Here is a 17,450-nt window from a genome sequence, read left to right on the forward strand (position 1 = left end):
AAAACAAAATTCATGGCATTTCGCGATCAGCTGCATGCCGGATATTAATAACAAATTCTTTAAACAGGTCAGCCAGTTTATTTTACTTACTTGCACAGTGTCATCTTCTAAAGAACTTGATACTGGCAAGAAAAGTGAAAAATTTAACAGAAAGTGTTTTTTATGCTAAACCAAACCCTAATAAAAAGGGGAAGTAAGTAAGCAATGATGTTCTTCTTGACTATGGTGGTATCAGCAGGTTTATGCGGGACTGAGGCATGGGTCCTCACTAGTAGAGACAAAAGTGGGACCAAAGCCTGGAAAATGCGATTTCGTTGCTCTATTGTGGGAATAACGAAGAAGGGTTGGAAGACGAATGAAGACATAAGGCAGATACTCAACAGCTTAAATAACAAAGTTCTTAAAAATCTCGTCAGAATTTGGTATCTTGTGTAGAACGGGTAACTGATGAATATTTGCCTGAATCGGTCTACAGCTATAAGCCAAGGAGGTTCTGCAGAATGGACGGAAGTTCGCAATAGATCGAAGAGCATAATGAATGAAGACGATAGTGACGATGATGGTGATGATGCTGATAGTGATGATGAAGTTGATGACGATGTTCTGCATTATCGCACCCTAAGGATAGCGTCCTCCTCCACGTCAACACTCGCGATTACTGGACGTTGGACGAAGGAAGGTTACAGGTTAACGACCCGACAACGAGGAGGCGGGCGTTTGGAGGAAGACCGCAGGAAGCTCAGAAAGAACGCGGGGGCAGGAATCGAGAGATTCTGTTACAGTGGAACCAGCTCGGCATTTACCTTCAAGGATTTTGAGTAAGCACAGAAAACGTAAATCTGGATAGCCCGACAAGATTTGAATTCTGTTCCTTCTGAAAGTGTGTGCTCTGTCCTACAAGGAACCCCTTGAGAGTGAGGTCCCAAAAGGCCAGTGATGTTTATGGAATTCGATGTTCCACTTATTGCCTGCAGTGCAACCACAATATTGGCTGCCAATGGCAACAAGGGGCGGGCCTGGAGGTATCCAGTAGTGGGCACAGACGAGCATAGACGAACTGCTTAGATCACGAGCAACTCACAACGTAGCTACAGCACAAGTGGTGCTCATACAAGGTAGAGCAATGGCAACGATAGACAATGCAAAGATTGCATTATATTACAAATGTTACCGAAGTTGAAATTTCGTCAAAAAGGAACCCAAGGAATTTCACATATTGAGAAAGAAGTGGTGGATGAAATATTACCGTTTCTATAAGATGAACCAGTGGAATGTGTGGCGTCGTTTATGCTCGACTGTGCGGACAATGTACATGAGGTGTACAATGATGGTGATACTTGCTTAACCAGTGGAAATGATAGTGAAACAGGTGTCGAGCCATGTAGTTAATGATCTATGTCGGACAGAGAGGCACAAATCCCTTCTCCAGTGAAACGTAGTAAAGGACAATCATTGTCCGAAAAAGCGGTACTAAACCTAATTACGTACATGGAAAACCATCCGCAGTATAGAAAAAAAATGAATAGATTCCGAATAAGTAAACAGCAATATAACCATGTAGTGCAAAAGAAAAGCTACGGATGTTCAAGATAGGACAAGGCAAACTTGTTACAAATACTAACGTCTACGCGTTTCAAAGATGCTCGATACAATTTACAGGATGTGCATGATAGTTATGCACATCAGACTGCACTTGACACAGATTAAAGTGATTTCAAGGGAAGCAGTGGATGCTTGCATAAATTCAAACAGTGCTGTAGAACTGGATGGCTTAAGATAACGAAATTTCAAACAAAGCGTTAACTTGACGATGCACAGCAAACTGTGGAAACAGTCAGAAAATTTTAAATGAGACAAACAAATTTATCCCATTGTTTTCAACTCCGACCGATCGGAAGTTGGCCGGCCTCGGTGACCGAGCGGTTCTAGGCGCTCCAGTCCGGAGCCGCGCTGCTGCTACGGTCGCAGGTTCGAATCCTGCTTCGGGCATGGATGTGTGTGATGTCCTTAGGTTAGTTAGGTTTAAGTAGTTCTAAGTTATAGGGGACTGATGACCACAGCAGTTAAGTCCCATGGTGCTCAGAGCCATTTGAACCATTTTTGATCGGAAGTTGAAGACGAAATAAGTGTGAAAGGAACCCTGGAAATTATAGGTACCGAGCGAGTTGTATCAAGATAAGTCAGATCAATGCCTTAGCGCATTCATACACAATTATGCCGACTGTCAACCTGGATGGTAAATTTGCTGGAAAGTTTTTTTATTGTGTTACGAGAAGTTGGAGGTGCTCTGTCCCCCAAGAAAGCAGTAAGGAATATTTACATCACAGGTAACAAGAGTGAGAAAACTGACAGAGGCGAACGATTATGGTATGAGCACTGCTTTTGGTCAATATCTGGTCAAAATAAGTTGCTTTTGCTTGATTCCTGGTCTGCGTAGAAAAAGCCTACTCCTTTAGAGCAAACTACCGCTCCTGAAAAGTGTGTTACATTGCAGTTTATACCACCTGAAACCACTGGGTCAATTCAGCCTCCGGATATTTGTTTCTTACATGCTTACAAAAGATATTATCACACTACCTGCAGCTCCGCCTTAAACGATAGCCAGTTTCACGACAAGCTCCACTACAGATCGTTTTGCATTCTGTTGCGTTCCATCACATCGCATCATTTCTCATCACCCCGTTACAGTAGTATGATTCTACATGCATTCTTTGAGAGTGGATACCTAGCCGAACGTCCTGCACGATATGTAACTCGCAATGAGTCCGCCTTCGTTCTTGATGGTACGAACATTTGCGATCATTGTAGAGCGCCATTTTTCATTTGCTGTTCATGGTGCAAGATAATGATTTGTTTAGAACACTTCCTGAATGTCGACGATGTCCGTTTTGTGAAATGTAATTCATACATTACACAGAAGATGGATCTCTGCGCCACCAGGACAGTCATTTTCTGTCGGCCTCCTGATGCAAGTGGTGAGACATTAGCAGCTAATATTTTTCCTGTCATAACTGTTAACACAACGCTTTGAAGTGATCATTACTGAAGACTGAAGTTGCTACCTCGCTCTCGAGGGGCCCCTTGTTTGCCACATAATCACAGTGACACACAGCATTGTGTGTCAGCAAGTGTTTGGCTAAAGATAAGTATATTTTTACTTGTTTTCTCGCATGAAGAATTTAAAAGTAAAGCGTTTACAGGACATCAAGAGGTGAAATAAAAAAAGAAAGAAAAAACAGTAAAGACATAGAGCAGGGTTTAAGCAAGCAGCCTGGTGTAACTGATGTTTCCGCGTGAATGAGGGCTGATCAATTGAGTCAGAAACAAAAGCAATGTGTTGTAGAGGCACCTAGAGAACGGACGTGTCACTATCATCCCTCTGCCCCCAGAAAATAATTCTGATTGTTCTTCTGTTACCTCTCGTTAATATTCAAGATACGCTTATGAATAGAGACCCTCAGTAGTAGGACAACAAGGACATTACTGCATTTTGATGGTGCAGGTTGCCTACATCATGGGCAGGTATGCACTCAGGGGAAAACCTATTCTTCTCCTATGGTGGGTAATTAACCTATTGTTCTCCTTTGATTGTCAAATACTTAATGTATTGCTCTGCTAAAAGGATCCTTCCTTTTGATTGACAGGCACTTAACCTGTTGTTCCCTTGGCCTCTCACCCTCCAAATGGTTCAAATGGCTCTGAGCACTATGGGACTTAGCAGCTATGGTCATCAGTCCCCTAGAACTTAGAACTACTTAAACCTAACTAACCTAAGGACATCACACAACACCCAGCCATCACGAGGCAGAGAAAATCCCTGACCCCACCGGGAATCGAACCCGGGAACCCGGGCGTGGGTAGCGAGAACGCTACCGCACGACCACGAGATGTGGGCCCTCCCCCTCCCACACTCAAGGAACCTCACCACTGGATGCTACAGGTACAGTTTCTGGTCTGAGTTAATGGAATACCCCTCTCACTCTTATCAATTTGATTGACTACTTAATTAAATTGATCAATTAATTAAACTCTCCCCCCTGATAAACTCCTCCCACCCTCCCTCTCGGAAATTGGCGAGAAAGAGACTCAGTTGATCAGTCATTTGGAGGGAATTTGGTTGCATTGTGTGGTATATTGTTTAAACACTTCAGGCAATGTATAGATTATTATTTCATTATTTATGGCAGTGTATGGAATATGGTATATTCATTTAGTTAAATAATTTGTCCAGAAAAGGAGTGCTGTGTATGGAATATTGTTTAAACAATTTAGACAATGTGTGGAATATTGTTTATTTAAACAATTTAGGGGATTCAAGGCAGTGTATAGAATATAGTTTATTTATTTAAAGAACTTTTCAGGAAATCGATCACCAGCCCTGCCACACAATCCCCGCCACCCCTTGCCCCTCCTACCTGGAAACTGGTGGCTCTGTGGCGGAGAGGAAGGATCTCATAACAGGAAATTCAAAGCTATATTGTTTATTTATAAAAAAAATCAGTTTGTGGGGGTTTGATTTCTCTTGATCATCATTATCTGCTGTTTGGAAACATGTAGGTCTTGTAAGAAGTAATTACATGGGGCAAACATGTTGCATAACCCAATGTTCAACCGAGCGAGGTGGCGCAGTGGTTAGCACACTGGACTCGCATTCGGGAGGACGACGGTTCAATCCCGTCTCCGGCCATCCTGATTTAGGTTTTCCGTGATTTCCCTAAATCGTTTCAGGTAAATGCCGGGATGGTTCCTTTGAAAGGGCACGGCCGATTTCCTTCCCAATCCTTCCTTAACCCGAGCTTACGCTCCGTCTCTAATGACCTCGTTGTCGACGGGACGTTAAACACTAACCACCACCACAACCACTAACCACCACCCAATGTTCAGCACTGTAATCTGAGCGTCTTAACCTAATGTTCGGCCCTTTGTCGGTTTAACCTGTTGTTCTATTAAGTGGTTTTCCAAGTCACCCCATTTCCTTAAACTATTGCACCGCTTTTGATACCAAATTAAGGAATTAGTTATGTACTCCCACCATTTTCAGGTACACTTTTCTAACGTCACATGCTTTTGAACGCCATTTCTGGAGCATTCTTCTGTGTCACCCACCCCCTTAAACTGTTGTACTGCGAGTTACATAAAATTTATGCAAATTGACTTAGTGTTCTGCATTTAGTCTGCTGCTCTGCTCCATGTCACCCACTCATGCACACCATCCCCTTAACTACTGTACTGCTGACACCATGTTGATACAAAAAATTAATGCAAATTAATTAAATCAATGTTCTTCACATGTATGGGGTAGTTATTTTTTTAATTTGCAGCATTATATTGGTCGGTGAAATCGATGGAAATTGAAACAAATAATCGCTAAAATAAACACATCTTGCTACCCAAAGCCCGACGCTAATGCCGCACACGCCCACAGGAGTCGGGGTGAAATGGCCACCCACACAAAGTGACGACATGGACGTCAGCTGCCAACCCATGCACAGGTGTCCCTTTCGGTCCTGCAAGCATGAGACAGCAACATCTCTTTCATACCTGACACCTGAGAAATTCCTGTCGAAATACTTGTTCACCTAGACACTGGTGCTGGCAGAATGGTGTATAGATATGGGTCCAGCGCCAAGAGAGATGTTTGCATAAAAGCTGAAAGGTTCTCAGTGTTATACAGATGTAACATGTAAGGGGGGGGGTCACCGTGGTCTAGGGGTAGCGTCTTTGATTCATAATCAACACGTCTCCGGTCCCGGGTTCGATCCCCGTCACTGCCTAAATTTTGATAAATAATCAGCATTGGCGGCCGAAGACTTCCGGCATAAGAAGTCAGCCTCATTCTGCCAACGGCCTTGTCAAAGAGGGCGGACGAGCGGATAGAGGTTCAGGGCACTTTCTTGTCCTAGGGGTGGGAAATTGCCCCTAAAGGCGGAAGAATCAGCAATGATCAACGACATGAGGATGCAGAAGGCAATGGAAACCACTGCATTAAAGACACGTAACGTGTATCCACAGGACATGTGGCCTGTAATTGAAGTAAGTGTCATGATGATCTCTCCATTGGCAAAAGATTCCGGAATAGTCCCCCATTCGGATCTCCGGGAGGGGACTGCCAAGGGGGAGGTTACCATGAGAAAAAGATTGAATAATCAACGAAAGGATAACGTTCTACGAGTCGGGGCGTGGAATGTCAGAAGCTTGAACGTGGTAGGGAAACTAGAAAATCTGAAAAGGGAAATGCAAAGGCTCAACCTAGATATAGTAGGGGTCAGTGAAGTGAAGTGGAAGGAAGACAAGGATTTCTGGTCAGATGAGTATCGGGTAATATCAACAGCAGCAGAAAATGGTATAACAGGTGTAGGATTCGTTATGAATAGGAAGGTAGGGCAGAGGGTGTGTTACTGTGAACAGTTCAGTGACTGGGTTGTTCTAATCAGAATCGACAGCAGACCAACACCGACAACGATAGTTCAGGTATACATTCCGACGTCGCAAGCTGAAGATGAACAGATAGAGAAAGTGTATGAGGATATTGAAAGGGTAATGCAGTATGTAAAGGGGGACGAAAATCTAATAGTCGTGGGCGACTGGAATGCAGTTGTAGGGGAAGGAGTAGAAGAAAAGGTTACAGGAGAATATGGACTTGGGACAAGAAATGAAAGAGGAGAAAGACTAATTGAGTTCTGTAACAAGTTTCGGCTAGTAATAGCGAATACCCTGTTCAAGAATCACAAGAGGAGGAGGTATACTTGGAAAAGGCCGGGAGATACGGGAAGATTTCAATTAGATTACATCATGGTCAGACAGAGATTCCGAAATCAGATACTGGATTGTAAGGCGTACCCAGGAGCAGATATAGACTCAGATCACAATATAGTAGTGATGAAGAGTAGGCTGAAGTTCAAGACATTAGTCAGGAAGAATCAATACGCAAAGAAGTGGGATACGGAAGTACTAAGGAATGACGAGATACGTTTGAAGTTCTCTAACGCTATAGATACAGCAATAAGGAATAGCGCAGTAGGCAGTACAGTTGAAGAGGAATGGACATCTCTAAAAAGGACCATCACAGAAGTTGGGAAGGAAAACATAAGTACAAAGAAGGTAGCTGCGAAGAAATCATGGGTAACAGAAGAAATACTTCAGTTGATTGATGAAAGGAGGAAGTACAAACATGTTCCGGGAAAATCAGGAATACAGAAATACAAGTCGCTGCGGAATGAAATAAATAGGAAGTGCAGGGAAGCTAAGACGAAATGGTTGCAGGAAAAATGTGAAGACATCGAAAAAGATATGATTGTCGGAAGGACAGACTCAGCATACAGGAAAGTCAAAACAACCTTTGGTAACATTAAGAGTGCAACGGGAATTCCACTGCTAAATGCAGAGGAGAGAGCAGATAGGTGGAAAGAATACATTGAAAGCCTCTATGAGGGTGAAGAGTTGTCTGATGTGATAGAAGAAGAAACAGGAGTCGATTTAGAAGAGATAGGGGATCCAGTATTAGAATCGGAATTTAAAAGAGCTTTGGAGGACTTACGGTCAAATAAGGCAGAAGGGATAGATAACATTCCATCAGAATTTCTAAAATCATTGGGGGAAGTGGCAACAAAACGACTATTCACGTTGGTGTGTAGAATATATGAGTCTGGCGACATACCATCTGACTTTCGGAAAAGCATTATCCACACAATTCCTAAGACGGCAAGAGCTGACAAGTGCGAGAATTATCGCACAATCAGCTTAACAGCTCATGCATCGAAGCTGCTTACAGGAATAATATACAGAAGAATGGAAAAGAAAATTGAGAATGCGCTAGGTGACGATCAGTTTGGCTTTAGGAAAAGTAAAGGGACGAGAGAGGCCATTCTGACGTTACGGCTAATAATGGAAGCGAGGCTAAAGAAAAATCAAGACACTTTCATAGGATTTGTCGACCTGGAAAAAGCGTTCGACAATATAAAATGGTGTAAGCTGTTCGAGATTATGAAAAAAGTAGGGGTAAGCTATAGGGAGAGACGGGTCATATACAATATGTACAACAACCAAGAGGGAATAATAAGAGTGGACGATCAAGAACGAAGTGCTCGTATTAAGAAGGGTGTAAGACAAGGCTGTAGCCTTTCGCCCCTACTCTTCAATCTGTACATCGAGGAAGCAATGATGGAAATAAAAGAAAGGTTCAGGAGTGGAATTAAAATACAAGGTGAAAGGATATCAATGATACGATTCGCTGATGACATTGCTATCCTGAGTGAAAGTGAAGAAGAATTAAATGAACTGCTGAACGGAATGAACAGTCTAATGAGTACACAGTATGGTTTGAGAGTAAATCGGAGAAAGACGAAGGTAATGAGAAGTAGTAGAAATGAGAACAACGAGAAACTTAACATCAGAATTGATGGTCACGAAGTCAATGAAGTTAAGGAATTCTGCTACCTAGGCAGTAAAATAACTAATGACGGACGGAGCAAGGAGGACATCAAAAGCAGACTCGCTATGGCAAAAAAGGCATTTCTGGCCAAGAGAAGTCTACTAATATCAAATACCGACCTTAATTTGAGGAAGAAATTTCTGAGGATGTACGTCTGGAGTACAGCATTGTACGGTAGTGAAACATGGACTGTGGGAAAACCGGAAGAGAAGAGAATCGAAGCATTTGAGATGTGCTGCTATAGACGAATGTTGAAAATTAGGTGGACTGATAAGGTAAGGAATGAGGAGGTTCTACGCAGAATCGGAGAGGAAAGGAATATGTGGAAAAACACTGATAAGGAGAAGGGACAGGATGATAGGACATCTGCTACGACATGAGGGAATGACTTCCATGGTACTAGAGGGAGCTGTAGAGGGCAAAAACTGTAGAGGAAGACAGAGATTGGAATACGTCAAGCAAATAATTGAGGACTTAGGTTGCAAGTGCTACTCTGAGATGAAGAGATTAGCACAGGAAAGGAATTTGTGGCGGGCTGCATCAAACCAGTCAGTAGACTGATGACAAAACAACAACATGTCTATGTAAATAACAGCCAAGTCCCCCCTGTGGATGCGCTATACAAATCTATTGCAATGCTTCCCACAATAACACAGGTACCATTCGTCCTAGCAATCCTAATGGGGCAGCCCATTTGTCACTGAATTTACCTGTCAAACTGCTGCTGCTCCCAGTGTGGGAGTACAACCCACCACTGTTTCTGCAGATGAGACTTTCAGTGGCAAAACAGTTTTGTACAGATCGCCACATTGCACTGACAGTTAAACCCCACAAAACTTGTCTACAGATGGTCACATACATAGAAGACTCACAAGAATATTGGGAACCAGGAACATAGCCGGCAGGGGTGGCCGAGCGGTTCTAGGCGCTACAGTCTGGAACCGCGCGACCACTACAGTCGCAGGTTCGAATCCTGCCTCGGGCATGGACGTGTGTGATGTCCTTAGGTTAGTTAGGTTTAAGTAGTTCTACGTTCTAGGGGATTGATGACCTTAGAAGTTAAGTCCCATAATGCTCAGAGCCATTTCAACCAGGAACATATTTACCAGTGTAGCTGCAATTAAATTTTACGATTACTACTGCAGTCTGACATCGATCGCTGTACAGGTATTCTCTTCTTGGTGACTGTGGTTCTGGAACGAAGCAAGTATTTATAGTGACATAATTTTCCCTGTAAAACTCTATCTCATACCCTACCAGTTATTGATACACTGAATCTATTCGTCCCTCACGATAGGACACACACTCATTTTCTCTGGTCATGCCACAACACAAGCCACAGTGACATTACACTGCAGTATATACATATTTTACACAAACAGTGCAGTTATCTTTTATATCTGTACACGGCCTGAAAAAATCATAGTATGCCTACACTTGCCTATATGTTTCGATTCTCCTGTCCTAGGAAATTATCTTACGAAGTCTTCGAATCAGTGCTTCTGGAAGGTGCTGCATCTTTCCAACATTCTCTCAAACAAGTGTTACGAAGGACAGGCGTCCGGCACTGTGTGATACTGAATACCACACCGGCAGACATAATGCTTGGAAAGACATCAACGATGCAGGTTGGTGTACTGTAATCAACATCACTACCACAGAACAACAAGGAAAATGCGAGGGTATGCTTAGGGGTGCCAATGAGGGGACGTATTGTTACAGCCGTGTTGCCCGTCCTGTTTGTTTACAATAGCAGGTCCAGTTGAACACTTGCATTGCCATACTGTCCAGCTGTTTACAAAATGAATACATCACCACTTATGTTGGAATATAATCCTGAGTGCGTTGAAAACACAATTCACCATATCCAATCTATCTTTCCATTACGATTACACCGACTTAATTTTTTTGTTTTTATGTGAATACTAGTTTGATTACTTCCCACAAGCATATGTTGGAACATAAACCATGGAACCTTTATGTTCCAGCTGCAGCATAACATTTCTGACTATCAATTGTAGGTGTCGATTTCGCACTGCAAAAAAGTATCCTGCCATTACGTATTTCTCGATGAATAAAAAATGTAACTACAATTTAAAAGTGCCCTAGAGTCATTTCGGTTTATCGATTTCATCACATACAGGAAATCTTTTGGTATTTTCGATACTTGTAGATCCAGCCATTACACAACGGCCTCTTTTATATCTATATATTCACATTGCAAAGTCGGGGTTTGTGTCAATGCATGCCATACTTAGCTTCCACCAACCACATTACACAATTTGCCCCTGACTAAGAAATCATTGTGAGTGCAAAATATACTAGAGTACGTTCATTCGGAGTTAATATCCATGGGGGAGCAGGTGGGTGGATAAACCGCGAAACTGCTGCAGTCTAAGCCCATTTTGAAGTTCATGTTGCTAAGCACCGTACCTGTTTAATATTTTGGAGCAAGAGAAGGATCACTTCGAGACGGATCTGTTGTTTCATGTGGCAAAATTAAGTTTGTAACGAAAAAACAAAAGCGGCTGTTAGAGTGTCATACAAAGATTTTGTTTGATACATGTGCGAGAAATGGTGACTTGATGATACAGCCCTGTTTAGATCCTGTAACATGTGTTCAGGAGCTGAAGTTTCAAAAAGGAGTACCATGTTATGTAGAAACGTCGTATAGTCCTGAAGGCAAAGAATGCATTATTACAAGCATGCAATAGACTTTGGTTGTCTTTTCAGTGCACTACCTTTATATAACTGAATAATATCTCTTTATGTAACTGAATAATCACTATGAATCTATCGTCACTCAATTATTCAACTTCAAGTGTCTGCTGATGACTGTGAATAAGATATGCCGTAGTTCTGAGTGGTGGTAGTGAGTGTAGTGTGCAATGTATGGTCATGCTTTAGTTATCTTTATTAAAGTGGCGTAGTGACTGCGCAACTCTGCTTGTTGAACAACAAAGCTGTAGCCACACATTAGAAAATTTTTTCCATAGTTCTTACTTCCTTAATTTATTACGCCACTTATCCTTGAGGACTATGGATTCGCAGGAAAAGAGAATGTTACTGCTTGCAATGTGTTTGAGCAGGTGAAATCAGTCTTGGTTCTACAGGTGCACATAAGTATCCATGTTAAAAGCTATAGTGGCTTTATAAATTGAGGTATGGCGTTACCTCCGAATAGAGTGGTTATTCCAGACAAATACCGCGACACTGAATATAGATGGTGATCGCTGGAGTGTATATTATCAGACCAACAGTGCGGTTACATATAGCCGACGATGCAACCTCTGATAAAATCACTGAATTTAGAAAGTGATTCGGCTAAGGAACGTGGTTTGAAACCGGTATTTGCAACTCCCTCATGCCGCCGCTAAATATTTCTCTAGTGTTTGTAATGCATTCTGTCTCGATGTCATGTCAGAGGTTCTGCAATATATCCACCGGGTTATAGGCGAAGGTTGATTGAGAAGGATCATAAAGAGCAGATGGTGTGCTGATAGAGGTAGTAGGAAATGTGCAGGCTTTTCAGATTTCTAGCGGCACACTCTCCATTGGAAATGATGTGTATGATTTGGAATCAAGTCTTTCCATTCAACCACACACCTGCGTTGTATCTGATGGATAAGTCCTTTAATGATTACAGCCACTAGTGAATCATATCGCTGGCTCTCTCATGTCTCGAAACGAGTCATTTTTCGAACCTGCCTGCTATACTAAAATTTTAGATAGTCCCTATGCCTCTTGCAACTGCTGCCATTTGAGCAGCTTTGTGCATATGATCGTTCTAGTTTAAATAGGAACTGAGCAGAAGTCTGAGATAGATGTATCTATTACATTCTGCAACCCGTGTCGAAACAGAGTGACCTGCGTCAGTGCGACAGGACTATTTTGTGACCATTCCGTGCAAATGGGAACATGTCATAGCTTCGCGATCAGTGTACAGTGAAAACGAAGCCTGCTCCTGCAACACAAGGTCGTGTAAAAGACAGTAGGGAAACTGGGGGAAGGAAAAGGATTTTTCTACTGTATTGTGATGCATCCCCAAACTACATATAAGTCCTGCTGTCTGAAGCAGATCCGAGTTCCTCAGGCCCCACTCACGTCTATCAGTCCAGCATGCTCTCTTCGTTATTCTGTACCATCAAACAGAGAAAAATTACGAACTATAAGAGCTCCACTAGCTTCATTCAATAGAGAACTCAATAAGATTTTTAACGCATCTCAGTCCCCCTATATACTGAAAACAAATACCGTCTGTGTGCAGGTATTGCACATGTGGTGATCCTTTTAAATATACAGCTATTGATCTACTGCTAGGGCCAGTGTAAAGTTGCGTCGCCTGTACTGTAGCAGGATGACCGTATCCCACAAACTATACTGTAAGTCGCAAGAGACCCTCCCTGTGACCTTGTGTCATTGTATGAAACATCGTTTTTTTCTGCTATAACAAGCTTTGTACACTGCCATACGTTTTGTTTTTTTCCGGCACGACCTCGAGGTCTGTGTCAGGTTCTAAACTGACGTTAACACATACAGAAAACAGAACAGACGCTGTGCAAATGTGGAATATGAGGGGTGGAGGCGACTGGATACAATCGAGTACAGTGGTATACTATGCCCGCCAATAACTGCATTTGCACTTTGTCAGCTGTACTACATTTACAAGCAATTTTAGGACACGGAACGACAGGTTATGTCATGATCGCATGAGTACAACTGACATTAAAAAAATCGATGGAATTGCGGAAAATACGTATAAATTGAGGGAATATAGCGCCGACCGGTGTGGCCGAGCGGTTCTAGGCACTTCAGTCTGGAACCGCGCGACCGCTATGGTCACAGGTTCGAATCCTGCCTCGGGCGTGGATGTGTGTGATGTCCTTAGGTTTGTTAGGTTTCGGTAGTTCTAAGCTCTAGGGAACTCATGACTTTCGATGTTAAGTCCCATAGTGCTCAGAGTCATTTGAACCATTGTTTTGAGGGAATATACACTGAAATGCGGCGAAATTGAGGAAGTACTTGCGTGTCTTCTGGATGGTGCAGAACAATTTGCACATGGGAACTAGTATGCAACAGCAATAGGAATCCGAGGAAATGTCGACATGGAAGCAAAGGGAGCAAGGTAAACAGTCACTTTTTTCCGTCAAGGAAGCATTCTACTGTATGCTTATTGAGGTAACAGTGATACACACGAGTTGACTACTGTATTTGACACTTTTCGGGAAGACAGGGAACCATCTGCGTCTAAACTTACTTGCAGCTGCGTTAAAGGATAACATAGAGTGGATGGAGTGGTCGGTTGAAATGGAGTTGTAACGAGGTTCGATTTAATGGTAGACTGATGATGCATTCTAGAGAGAGAGAGAGAGGGGGGGCTGGGAAGTTGCTGCAGGTCATTTGACCATTTTTTCCTGATGTCCTGTCAGGATGCATTCGTTGTGTGACATAGCCTGCATTCGATTCATATACAACCGTGTGTTCTGTGTGGGTCTTAGAACATTGTCTACTTGTGATTGTTAACAGTAAACCTCTTGGTCATCAGAGGACTTCCATCTCATGTGTGATGAAATGTGACACTTCCCTCTAAACGAACGAAGATTTAAGCAATGTACTCCATTCCCCTATCGCATCTTGAGTGTACAATCGTTACTTCAGTTTCATAACTAAGATGACTCTATGTTAGCCATAGGTGTTTCTGAGACACATCTCTGTAGAGCTATATTGTGCATGTATCATACAGAGCTACTGTTTTAAGGAAGTAGTTTTTCGTTTTACAGTTTGTTACCATAGTTTATCGTAGAGAAGCCTGCAAGAAGAATGTATGTCATGCACTGGAAAAGTATTTCTTACATTGGAATATTAACAGCGCGCATTCCACATGGATGATAGGTTGGAAACTGAAGTGACCTAACATTATAGCCTGTTTTAAGTGCAGAACCCCGTAGCCTTAGGAGTGCGTGTGTTTCTCTCTTACTAATACCCTCCTGGTACTGCTCCAGACACTAGAACAATAAAATTGATAGCGTAGCTGATTTACGTAAAATGCTTCGAACTCCATCCATCTGCACCTCCATAATGCATAAAAATCATTCGTTATTTGTTCTTAACCATCTGCTATTACAATACAACACTTTCAAATCTGTTACTACGCATCGATAAGGACTGGTAACCTCCTCGACATGGACGAATCTCGAGAAATCTTGTGCACTTGGACGGGCGAGTACTCGGCAAGATCCATTCATTCGCGATATGTGGAATGTAGTGGTCTACTTCTGGTCATCTGCAAGTTAAAATGGTAATGGTGCTGCAGGGTGGGCTGGTCAAAAACGGTGCGAGGGAGTTTTTCTGTCTCTAATTTTATCCTAAGACTGCGAAAATGCTCTGTGACTCCTATTTGCATAAAGATAGATCGTAAATTAAGCGCTATGCTCGAGGTGCTAGAAATATGTAGAGTGCTGTCTGGTATACATTGATGATGTATGTGTTGGAGAATTAACAATGAATGGACGTACTGCACAGTCATCTCTCTACATTTGCAGTGACACTCGGAAGTAAAGAAAGGGCGGTTTAGCGATGATACTGAAATTGGGAAACATGCTGTCACATCACTGGTCCGTATTGAAATTACTGTAAAATTACTTAAATTGTTCACACTATCAACTGTGATGCTTATTATTACAGTACATCGACGGTGTCTTTTCCATCGGATCCGTCCACCGGTACGCTGTTGATTACCACACAATGATTGATTGACATGGTTTGTTTGAGTTGGGAAACAGTTTTGGTGGAGGGGCAACACCTTCTGGGGGTGACTAGCACCGAAACAGTGGTCACATACATGACTGAAATGTGAGGAATCAGTCTAAATGCAACGCAGAGCCATCAGCTATTCCGTCACTGTGACGGATGAGTTTAAATGTAGAGGTCGTCAGTCACCTTCGGAAAGAAATCTGGAAACTCTACACAATGGAGACAAACTGACCCAGTTTCCTTATGTTATAACTGTCTTTTATTTAAAATCATTAACTGTGTGTGGTGTCTTATGGTCGCAGCAGTAAAAACATGACTTATACCTTGTAACGTCTAGTTTTCTATGAGAAGCAATGGATCAGAATGCGTTAATGTCAGTTTAGAACCTGACACAGACCTCGAAGTCGTGCCGGTTTCGTACAATGACACAGGGTGACAGGGAGGGACTTTTCGTCTTTTAGTATAGTTTGCGGGATTCGGTCATCCTGCTACAGTTCAGGCGACGCAACTTTACACTGATCTGTGCAGTGGATCAATAGCTGTTTATTTAATAGGATCACCACATGTGTGATGCCTGCACACAGACGGTATTTGTTTTCAGTATATGGGAGGAGTCAGATGCAGTAAAAAAATCTTATAGAGTTCTCTGATGGATGAAGTTAGTGGAGCTTTTATAGTTCGTAATTTTTCACTGTTTGATGGTACAGAATAACGAAGATAGCATGTTGGGGTGATGGACATGATTGGGGCCTGAGGGATGTAGATTTGCTTCTTTTGCAGCAGGACTTGTATGTAGTTTGGGAATGCACCACAATGCAGTAGAAAAATCCTTGTCCTTCCCCCAGTTCCCGTACTGCTTTTATACTACGGCGTATTGCAGGAGCAGGTTTCATATGTTACTGAAATTATACATCGTTCACTGTTGGTGGAGTGACAACATGTTCACATTTCCACGGAATGGTCAGAAGATGGTCCTGTCGCACTAACTAAGATCACTCTGTTTCTACACGGGGTTGCAGAAGGCGGTAGATACATCTCTGTCAGACTTCTGCTCAATTCCTATTTAAAATTAGAAAGACCATATGCGCATAGCTGCAGAAATGGCAGCAGTTGCGTTAGTCACAGGGACTATCTAAAATTTTAGTATAGAAGGCAGGCTCGAAAAAGATGATTCGTTTCAAGATATGAGAGTGCCAGGAGTATGATTCACTAGTGGACTCCTCGATCGGATACAATGCAGGTATGTGGTTGAATGGAAATACTTAATTCCAAATCATAGATATCATTTCTACTGGAGAGTGTAACACTAGAAATCTGAAAAGCCTGCACATTTCTTACGACCTCTATCAGCACACCATCTACTGTTTATGGTCCTTCTCAATCGAACTTCACCTATAGCCCGGTGAATATATTGCAAATCCTCTGACGTGACATCGGGACAGAATGCATTACAAATACTGGAGAAATATTTAGCGGCGGCATGAGGGAGTTGCAAATACCGGTTTCATACCACGTTCCTTAGCCGAATCACTTTCTAAATTCAGTGATTTTATCAGAGGTTGCATCGTCGGCTATATGCAACCGCACTGTTGGTCTGATAATATACACTCCAGCGATCACCATCTATATTCAGTGTCGCGGTATTTGTCTGGAATAACCACTTCATTCGGAGGTAACGCCATACCTCGATTTATAAAGCCACTATAGCTTTTAACATGGATACTTATGTGCACCTGTAGAACCAAGACTGATTTCACCTGCTCAAACACACTGCAAGCAGTAACATTCTCTTTTCCTGCGAATCCATAGTACTCAAGGATAAGTGTCGTAACAAATTAAGGAAGTAAGAACTATGGAAAAATTTTTCTAATGTGTGGCTACAGCTCTGTTGTTCAACAAGCAGAGTTGCGCAGTCACTACCCGACTCTAATAACGATAACTAAAGCATGACCATACTTTGCACACTACACTCACTACCACCTCTCAGAACTACGGCGTTATCTTATTCACAGTCATCAGCACACACTTGAATTTGAATAATTGAGTGACGATAGATTCGTAGTGATTATTCAGTTACATAAAGAGATATTATTCAGTTACATAAAGCTAGTGCACTGAAAAAGACAACCAAAGTCTATTGCATGCTTGTAATAATGCATTCTTTGCATTCAGGACTATATGACGTTTCTACATAACATGGTACTCCTTTTTGAAACTTCAGCTCCTGAACACATGTTATAGGATCTAAACAGGGCTGTATCATCAA

This window comes from Schistocerca nitens, chromosome 2, assembly GCF_023898315.1.
Source record: "Schistocerca nitens isolate TAMUIC-IGC-003100 chromosome 2, iqSchNite1.1, whole genome shotgun sequence".
Taxonomy (NCBI): Eukaryota; Metazoa; Arthropoda; class Insecta; order Orthoptera; family Acrididae; genus Schistocerca; species Schistocerca nitens.